General features: G+C 28.9%; 1 long non-coding RNA gene across 1 annotated transcript in view; it reads right to left on the bottom strand.

The window, feature by feature from the left end:
- Positions 1-3,598: 3,598 nt before the first annotated feature.
- LOC105116421 (uncharacterized) overlaps positions 3,599-10,457 on the bottom strand; it is a 7,232-nt gene continuing 373 nt past the window's right edge. The window contains exon 2 of the long non-coding RNA XR_840523.1: positions 3,599-3,696. This is a non-coding gene — a long non-coding RNA (uncharacterized LOC105116421). The remainder of the gene's footprint in view (positions 3,697-10,457) is intronic.

Genomic DNA, 10,457 nt, shown 5'->3' with positions numbered 1-10,457 from the left:
TAAGACTTTTATGAGGATTGGATTTAAAAATTTACCAAAATACAATATTTTAATTTGTTGTGTATTTAACATTATGTGGTTTAAAAAAAAATCAATTTTAAAAAATCACTTTTAAATATAATTCTAAAAAAACGTATGTTTTAAACAACAAGGTAATCAGCTCTTGTCCTGGTTTTTTCATCTAGTGGATGTCCAACAAATATGCACTAATTCTAAAAAAAGTATGTTTTTTTATCTATTTGATTTTTTTATCAATTTAATAAAAAATTTAAATTTTAAAAAACAAATCCTTATTTATTAACTATAAAATCATAAGATATTGTTTAAACTTTAAATCTATAAAATTATAATTTTTTTATCAAGACAATTTTTTGCCATTAATGTATATATGATTTATCCTGGTCACCGCTAAGTTTTATTTTTTGGATAATAACCACAATTTTTATTAAAATCGACTCCATTCATTAAAGGAAAACAATCGTGTTTTATGGGATCTTACATGTAACTTTATATTTGATTCTAACATATTTACCCTCTTACAATTGTCTAAGTTATAGTTACTCTTGTTTTCTTCTTGCTTCCCCTATATGCTGGGGGGAATTAATATTTTGACCCTCTTTAATTTTATTTTTTGATTTCGCCCTGGTTGAGAGGTTTGAAACTTTAATCATTGTTTGAAACTTTTCCAATTTCCTTCCTTTTCTATTCTGTGGACCGATCTAACGTGTGAGTGTCCGATCTAACATTTTTTACAAAAAAATATATTGACATAGGAGTGCAAAATCTCAATAGGCAGCGAATATATTTGGTCAATGCCTAAGAGGAAAGGAAAACGATATAAAAACGATACGGAGACAAATGAACAACATGTTTACACACACAATTAATACCCTAAAGGAACATTTTCCTGCATTTTGATTCTTCTTCTTTCATACATTATTTTTTTCTTTCATAATTTGCTAATTTAGCTATGTAAAGGTCTTGTTTTTACAAGGAAAATGTGTGCTGCCAGCCAAGCCTAGCTTTTAAAAAAATATAATCAAAGTCCAATAACAGTCTGTTTTGCAAAGAAAATAAAACATCTCTCTCTCTCTCTCATTTTGATAAAATCAATTTAGTTGTCTAATATTATCGTGAAAATTTTGAATAGCAAATATTTAACAATTTCTACGACCTTAACTTGATTGGATATTATAAAACCATGAGTTACAATTCTTTCATTTGAAGTTCCTCTTCTTAGTTTCACTTTTTTGGCTTTATTTTCTTCTTCCTTTTTTTTTCATATGAAACGTCTGCTTGCAGCCCGAGATAGACCTCGCAACTCAGAGTTGCATGCCGCCAAAACCCACTGCACCGGCAATGAAGCATTCATTGAAAGGAACAAGTTGGTGCCTTACGTGGATTGGAAAAAAAACACAAATGACGCCAGTTTCCAGTTTTTTAGTTACTTCCACAAACTTTCCTGTGTTTTGACATGCTATTCTTCCACACGATACAATAGTCAGTGAAAGGCAGAAGTCGGGGTGGGTTGCCTTCGTAGAGTGACGAATATTGAGAAGGGAAATTTGAAGAAAGAAAAATGCTAAAAAAGATAAATTTAATAACTATGTATTAAATATATATATATATATAATAAATTAAAAGGTAAAATTACAATTAAAAAAAAAACACTAAAACTCATGGAAAAAACATTATTATGAACTACCTCACATTGCATTGCCTGCCTTGTTCACCGAAACAATGCTGAATTTCTTGCGTCCTTTAGAAACTTTTTGTTTGAATCACCAATATATTTTTGTAAATTAGTCTTAAAAAAATGCATTATATGGAATTTCAAGCTCATAATTTATTTAGTTGTTTTCCATAGGATTCTTGGTTATTAAATAAACATATCAATATTTAATTAGTCTTTAATTTTTTTTTAAAAAAAATTGATTATGCTGATTAAACAAATTATAAATTTAGGGATCTAATTTGATATTATGATAAATATTAATTTTTTTTCTTTATATTATAGAAAAAATAATGGTTTTTTTTTTATCTCAATGTTAATAATGGATTTTTTTATTCATTTAATATTTCATCAAAAAAACATGTGGTCCAACATGTGTTCCCTTCAGTTCTTTAATTGAATATTTTGGCCTGAAATCTTATTCTTCTTTAGTCATTGGATTTAAGAGGCGATTGAGTTGTTGAAAAACGGATAGGAGAGAGAAATTGATTAATGATATTTTTCGATGATGAAATTAGTTTTTTTTATGTTAGTAAATTTTGTTTGGTGATAAAAATTTTATTTAAATAATTTTTTTAAAAAAAAATAGATCAAACTTGAAAAAAATCTCTTTTATCTTACATTGTGATATTTGAAGCTTCATATTTTTTTTTTTTTTATGAGAGATGATGTGTGTGATGTTTACAATGATGATTTTTGATCTGCCATCCATTTGTTATTTTTATTTTCTCTCTCCTTTCCCCATTAAATTTTGTGTTGGCCATTAAAAAAAATATAAACCATGTCATCTTATTTTATGACATTTTCAAAAGTGAATCTATATGAAAATAATAATTATCTAAGAGAGTATGTATATTATTTATTAAAAAAATAATTAACCCTAAGAGATAACTCAACTAATCAAATTTTGGATTTACTTTTTAATAATCATGAGTTTTAGTTCTTTTAAGGGCACTAGAGGTTTATATGATTTTTAACTTTAGGATACATAAAATTAATCGATATATATACAAGTTATTTCAAATATTCATATTAATAAAATAAAATTAATTAAAAATTTGTCAGTCTTAGAATTTGACCATATAATTAGTTAAAAGAGAGGAAATTTAGTTGATACCTAGTTTAATTAATTAAACCTTTTGAAATTAACATTAATTCTATCTGTAGATTAATTAAATTAGTTTAATCAACAAGAGAAGAGACAAGGAAAAGTAACTTCATGGGTGATGTTGATGTATCAACTTAGTCATCGCATGCATATATCTAACAAGTAAGCGATTTTGTTTGTTTTTTTTATTTATTAATTTAACAAAAAATGAATTTAAACTTAAATAAATCTAAATCTTTATTCATTAATCATAAAACCACCAAGTATTGTCTAAACTTCAAATCTATTTGTATTTATAGATTTATATTAGCCACCACATAGATATATCTAACAAGCCAGCGTGCCTCCTCTTGATAATGAAATTGTTTAGTTTAACAGAATTTTTAATAGTATTAATTTGTATTTTTAAATGTGTGTCAGAAAACTCAAAATCTATTAAAGAAAATACACTATATTTGTATGGCTTAATAATGTATATTAATTTTCTTATGCGATCTGTGTTGCATGAGAAGTTTATATTAAGTTAAGATGCTTGTCTTAATTTTTAATTGTAATTTTAGGAGTGCCCGAAGGGAGAGTTTATATTAATTTGTATTTTTATCCTTTCACAAATAAAGAATAACTATATTTTAATCCGGTTCTTTTCACGAGCATCTGCTACCCGACGGACGAATTGACTGCCATCCAATAGCGTTTCCATCGGAAGCCATGCTTATGGATGATGAATATAGAGGTGCTCCTCCCTTTCTTTCTTTTTGATTTTTTCAAAGTAAACAAACCAATGATATGCAATGGCAGAAATTCATTCTAGCGAGAATGACCTTCATACTTCTAACCATCGCTTCAAGATATCAATGTCTCCATAGGTTAGGTTGGCTGGCTATTCATCATGGTGCTGTGTTTTTTCTCTTCCCCGGATTAAAATTCAAGCTCATCATTTATTTTATTTTAATTGTTTTCTATATAGTTTTTTTTGGTATCAAAGAAACATATCAACATTTGATTGGTGTTTAATTTAAAAAATAATAATTTTATTATGTGGATTAAAAAAATTATAAATTTAGAGATCTAATTTGATATTATAAAAAATATTAATGGTTTTTCTTTTTATCTCAATGTTCAAATGTATCTTTTTTTTATTCATTTAATATGTCATAAAAAAAACATGTGGTCCCTTCAGTTTTTTTAATTAAATATTTTGGCCTAAAATCTTATTCTTTTTATTCTTTAGTTATTGGATTTGAGAGAGGAAGGAATTGTTGAGAAACGGATAGGAGAGAGAAAATTGACTAATGACAATTGTTTTTGATGAAATTAATTGTTTTTTTTTTTGTTAATAAGTTTTATTTGATAAATAAAATTTTATTTAAATATTTATTTATTTATTATTATTTTAAAAAATAATAGATTCAACTTTAATTTTTTTTTTTTTTTTTATCTTCCACTACGACCATTTGAAGCTCTACAATACCTTCTTTCACGCAGGAACAATGTATATGGTATTTACAATGATAGCTTGTCATCCACTATCCATTCTTTTTCTTTTTCTCTTCTCTTTCTTTTTCTATTAAATTTTATATTCGTCATTAAAAAAATATGAACTATATCATCTTATTATCTTATTTTATGACATTTCAAAAGATAAATCTACATGAAAATAATAATTATATTTATAAAAGACTATGTATATTATTAATTAAAAAAATTAATTAACCTTAAGAGATAGTTAAATTAATTAGGTCTTAAATTTTTTTTCTTTAATGGTTAATGGTCATAAGTATGAATCCTCTTATGACAATTAAAGATTTATACAATCGTTAATTTTAAAATTTATGAGATTAGTTAAGATGCACGCAAGTTAACCTGAATACTTACATTAATAAAAAAAATTAATTAAAAAGTTGTCAGTATTAGAATTTAATCATATAATTAATTAAAAAATAGAGGAAATTTGATCGATGTCTGGTTTAATTAATTAATTAAAACTTTTTAAATCAACATTAATTCTATCTACAGATTAATTAAACTAGTTTAATTAATTCTATCTACATGAATAATTAATTCATGAGATCCACCTTTTGAAATTATAATTTTTTCATCAAGAGATATGTAAAGGCCAATTTAGACTTGGTCACCATATAGATATATCTAACAAGTATGCGATCTTGTTTTTTTCTTATTATTAATTTAACAAAAAATGAATTTAAGCTTAGGACATGTTTCTTTTCTAGAAAGTAATTTCTGGAAAATCACTTTCCAAACTTTCTTGTGTTTGTTTTCTATTAGAAAAGTTGGTTAATAGATAACATTTTTCGGTTAATAAAAAATACTTTTCAGTTAAAGAAAAATTTAGTTTGATTTTTAGAAAAATGTTTTCATTTTTTGCTGTGTTTGTTTTTCAGAAAGTGATTTTCAGAAAATCACTTTCTAAACTTTATTGTGTTTATTTTTCGTTAGGAAAGTTAGTCAATAGAAAACACTTTCCAGTTAAAGAAAAATTTGGCTTGGTTTTCAAGAAAGTGTTTTCCTGAAAAATTTGGATAAAAAACACTTTCCGGAAGTTGTGAAAAATTTAGAAATATCATTATTTGCTTATTATATCAAATTTGTTCCTTAAACTTTTGATTGCTATATATATATATATATTTGTATATCTATTTTTCAATTTCATCTCTTAAAATTTAATTTTTATATTAACTTTGGTCTTTATTTTTAGAATTTCTATTTGCTTTTTCCTTATCATTTTTTATTGAAATTTTTAAATTTGATCCTCATTCTTTTGATTGTTACTTATTTTATTTGAAATAATTTATGAAATATTGATTATTATTATTTTAATTTCTTCATCTTTTATTTTATTTTTTTTAGATTTTATCTCTATTATTTTGATTATTATTTATTTTATTTAAGATAATTTATGAAATTATATTTTTTTTTTCAATTTCATTCTCATTCAAATATTTAATTTGTAAGATTTATTCCTTATTATTTTAATAAACTTGAGAAAAATAAAATATTAATAAGTTATTTTCCAACTCATTTTTCATGACATAACCAAACACTGGAAACTGTTTTTCAATTTATTTTTCACTACACTATCAAATATTAGAAAGTAATTCACTTTACCGAAATTCATTTTAAAAAAAATTATTGTCCAATAAACAAACATGACTTTTAAAAAAATCTAAATCTTTATTCATTAATCATAAAACCAAAAAGTATTGTCTAAACTTCAAATCTATATATTAGAACATTAAAATCATGAATTGTTTGTGTGTTGGCATAATAACTCCATTCCTTTTCTTTTAATAAAAATATTGTTAGGCATACGTACATCTCCTTATTCATATATATATATATATATATATATATTAAGTTAAATGGATACAAGTGGACATGATTAGGAACAGTACAATAATAAAAATATTGTTAGGCATACGTACATCTCCTTATTCATATATATATATATATATATATATATTAAGTTAAATGGATACAAGTGGACATGATTAGGAACAGTATAATTGCAGGTCTTCTTCTTCGCCGAGGTAGCAATCCATTCAGTACTCGGGCGCCTCCACAGTTGGTTTTTAGTTATATCTACTGTATTATTGCAGATAAATATTTGGTTCATTTTCTCATTTTAGAACAGACCATTTTACTCTGTACTTTATATATAAATAAATGATGGTGTGAATTTTGTGTTGGAGTTAAACTAATATCTTTAATTAAAATCGTCAAAGCAGATAAGGAATTGTGGGCTTTTCTATCCTTGGAGTGGCGTTGCCACTGCGGTTGCGTTGGCTTCTGTGATAGCTTGAGCCTGTTGGAGTTGTCGCTTTTCGTGTTCTTGTGTTTTAACCTGATCCTGGAAGCTGGATCGTGTGGTTTGATTTTTCTATTATCAGTTTGATTTATATATATGGTGTGAATTTTGTGTTTGAATTAAACTAATATCTTCAATTAAAATCGTCAAAGCAGAAGAGGAATTGTGGGTTTTTTCTTTAATTCAATTTAGTGGGTTTTTCTATTATCAATTTGATTTGTTGCGTTCTTGGTTACCGCCGGCCAAAAATCTGGTCAGGTAGTAGGACTTGACCAATTAGGATAGATACTAGGAGATTGGAAAGAAAAATGGAGCGTTTTTTCTTTTTTTTTCCGGCTACCGAAGACAGTTTTGTGAGCTGTTTGTTATTCTTCCAAAAGACGCAATGAACAGTGAAAGGACGAATATGATGGCTTGTCTTTGTAAATGATGCATTGTATATTGTCTGGATTTTGTCTATTTTAATGGCTAAAAAACCAAAAATCTATTTTACAACTTGTTTTTATTCAAAATATTTATAAAATATTTTACAAATCATAACAAATTTATTCACAACTTTTAAAAAACAAAACACCTCAAAAACCAAACTAAATCTAAAATAAACAATCAATTTAAATTCAAATTTATTTATTCATAAACATTTAAGGTGTAAAAACATATAATATAAATTTTTTTATCAAATTAAATAATTTAGCTTAATTTTTTTTATTTTAGTGATCTAAATAGATGTGAATAACAGGTTTTTTTTTTGTCTACATCTAATGATTTTTCTCTTAATCATAACAAAAAAAACAAAAATGAACTCTATATCAAAATAAAAATTCTTGAAATTTATGACATGTCACCCATATTTATCATGTTTTTTTATTTCTATATCTTATTTTTTAATCCTATTTTTCCATAAAAATTTAAAATTAATTACTTGTTAAATAGTCAGAGAATAAAAAAACAGTAATTAGTGTACAGTGAAAATCCCGTATCTTTTACTATATGTCTTTTTGGCAGCGGGATCGCGCCATCTGTGAGACCAGTTGTGATCTGAGATGGTCACACCAACCTTGGTCACAACCCCGCTGCAAAATTATATTTTTGTTAATTTTTTTATTTTATTCAAAATTTTAGATTATCTTTTTATTTTTCAGGAGTCAGTCCGGGAGTCATTTAATTCATTTATAATTGTTTTAATTAAATATTTTTTTTAAAAAAATCATGTTTAAAATTGCATTTAATAGTGATTTTATTAAATTAATTTTCACAAAACCACATTACAAAAATTAGCATAATGCTAAACACACACTTGATAAAATAAAAAGAAAAACTAGGAAACAGAGCCATAATTTTTTTAAAAAATTCAATCCTCGTAAAAGTCTTACTTTTAAACTTCTGATGCAAAAAAAAAAAACACGGTCTTGCAAACTTCAAAGGTGGTCCCACAGCTATGCTGAATCTCCCTCGCCCCTATCTCTCTCTCTTGCCTTATTTATTTATTTATAGGAAGGAAATATTAGGCATAAAAGAGAACTCAAGTACTACAATTTCTGGCATAAATCAAAGCTCCCTCCCACCTGTGTTTCTTCCTCAAATTTGGTAATGTTATCAATGCGATGTCTTTCTAGTCTCACTTGAGACATTACTGATTTTTTTCTCTAATTAATTATTCCTTTTTGTAGTTTTGAGTCATGGATGATTACAACCCGCACCCCTCTGCACAGCACTCGGACAGCGGAGGCTACTCCTTAGCTGCTAAAGGAGGAGCTGGTCTTGGCTTGCTCCTCCTTGCTATCATAATTTATACTCTCAAGAGACGCGGCTGCACCTGGAAATCTGAGTGTAATGTTGGTGGTGATTCCAAGCCAATGGAGGGACTCTGAAAGCCATGCACTTCCATGCCCAGAAATTAATAAGTAAGTACGATGTAATTACAAGCTGAACCCGGTTAAGATTCATACCAATGAGGTTCTTACAATCTTCCAATATTGTTTCATTATTAATTGCAGGCTTCCTACTCGTCAAGGTAGCAATCAATGAAGAGTTATCTGACATTAAGTTTGTTAATTCTCTGTTGTAAGATGTTGTCGCAGCATGGATACTTGCCTACACTGTTAATGGTTTTTGACATCTGCTTTATTGCTGCAGATAAATATGTGATCTGTTTTTTGTAATGGAAATTTCAAGATTGGACCATTTTATAATATATATATATATGTGTGTGTGTGTGTGTGTGTGTGTGTGTGTGTGTGTGTGTGTGTGTGTGTGTGTGTGTGATGCCGTGATGGTGTGAAATTAAAATCGTCGAGGCAGATGAGGAATTGTGGGCTTTTTTTTTTAATTTTTTTTTATTAACGTGATGTACGAACCAGTTTTCTTTAATTCTTTTACTTTCCTTAGTGAAAGTGGGTTTCGCTATTGGCAAATAAGTTTTTTATTTGCTGGGGCTTGCTGTAGAATCTTTCTTTTTACAGTCTCTTTAACGAAAAGAAAGTCGTCGATAAAACAATTACTCACCATGCACAGCAGTCACAGCCAAACTCTTTGTTAAATCGATCGCATATCCGACTCCATGTCAAACCCACGGTGCTGCGATGCGTTGAGTGTCGGATCAGTGCCAACTCCATCTCAATCTCCTCTGCGCCCTTACGATGGCGGTTTTTCTCGTCGCTATCCACACTTTCTTCCTTCCGTTGCTTTCCCTTTTGTTTTCGCTCGCCTTCCACCGCCAGTGGAGTTACTAGTAGCGTGGGCCTGGACGGTTGCGTTGATTGTTGTGATCGCTTGAGTTTGTCGGAGCTGTCGCTTTTCGTGTGCTTTTTTTTTTCCCGCTCCTGGCAGCTGGATCGTTTCGTCGTTAACGGCAATGCCTTGGTTTGGTGGTTCTGTTGGTAACTGGTTCAATAGCTATGTTGGTGCTGGGCTTGCCATGGCGGATTGCTCTGGGCGGTTGGGTTTTTTTATTTTTAGAGGGAGATGATAATTGCAAGGGGAGATGGGTTGCGGTGGTGGTTCGTGGGTTTTTGCTTTGTCGAGAACAGAGGCATTAATCTTCTATTGCGAAGAAAAAATAGCAATGGAGGAAGGGAGAGACAGAAGGAGATTAAAATTATCGACCTTGACTGGTAATTTTCTTTGATTTTTTTAAATGGATCTTTGAATTAATTGTTTATTATTACCTATACTGGTTGGTTGATAGTTCCTCCCCAGTGGAGGAGTGATGTGTTGCAGTGATGTGGCATGCTAATATCTATGTTTTAATAACTGATTGGTTGAATGAAATGAATTGGCAGAGTATGGAAAGGAGCAGGACATGAGAATCGAAGCATTGGAAGCCATGCTTGTGGATGATGAATTTAGAGGTGCTGGTTGCGTTGATTGTTGTGATCGCTTGAGTTTGTCGGAGCTGTCGCTTTTCGTGTGCTTTTTTTTTTCCCGCTCCTGGCAGCTGGATCGTTTCGTCGTTAACGGCAATGCCTTGGTTTGGTGGTTCTGTTGGTAACTGGTTCAATAGCTATGTTGGTGCTGGGCTTGCCATGGCGGATTGCTCTGGGCGGTTGGGTTTTTTTATTTTTAGAGGGAGATGATAATTGCAAGGGGAGATGGGTTGCGGTGGTGGTTCGTGGGTTTTTGCTTTGTCGAGAACAGAGGCATTAATCTTCTATTGCGAAGAAAAAATAGCAATGGAGGAAGGGAGAGACAGAAGGAGATTAAAATTATCGACCTTGACTGGTAATTTTCTTTGATTTTCTTAAATGGATCTTTGAATTAATTGTTTATTATTACCTATATTGGTTGGTTGC

Source organism: Populus euphratica, unplaced genomic scaffold (genome assembly GCF_000495115.2).
Source record: "Populus euphratica unplaced genomic scaffold, PopEup_1.0 scaffold945.1, whole genome shotgun sequence".
Lineage (NCBI taxonomy): Eukaryota > Viridiplantae > Streptophyta > Magnoliopsida > Malpighiales > Salicaceae > Populus > Populus euphratica.
This window is presented reverse-complemented; position numbering and strand designations above follow the sequence as displayed.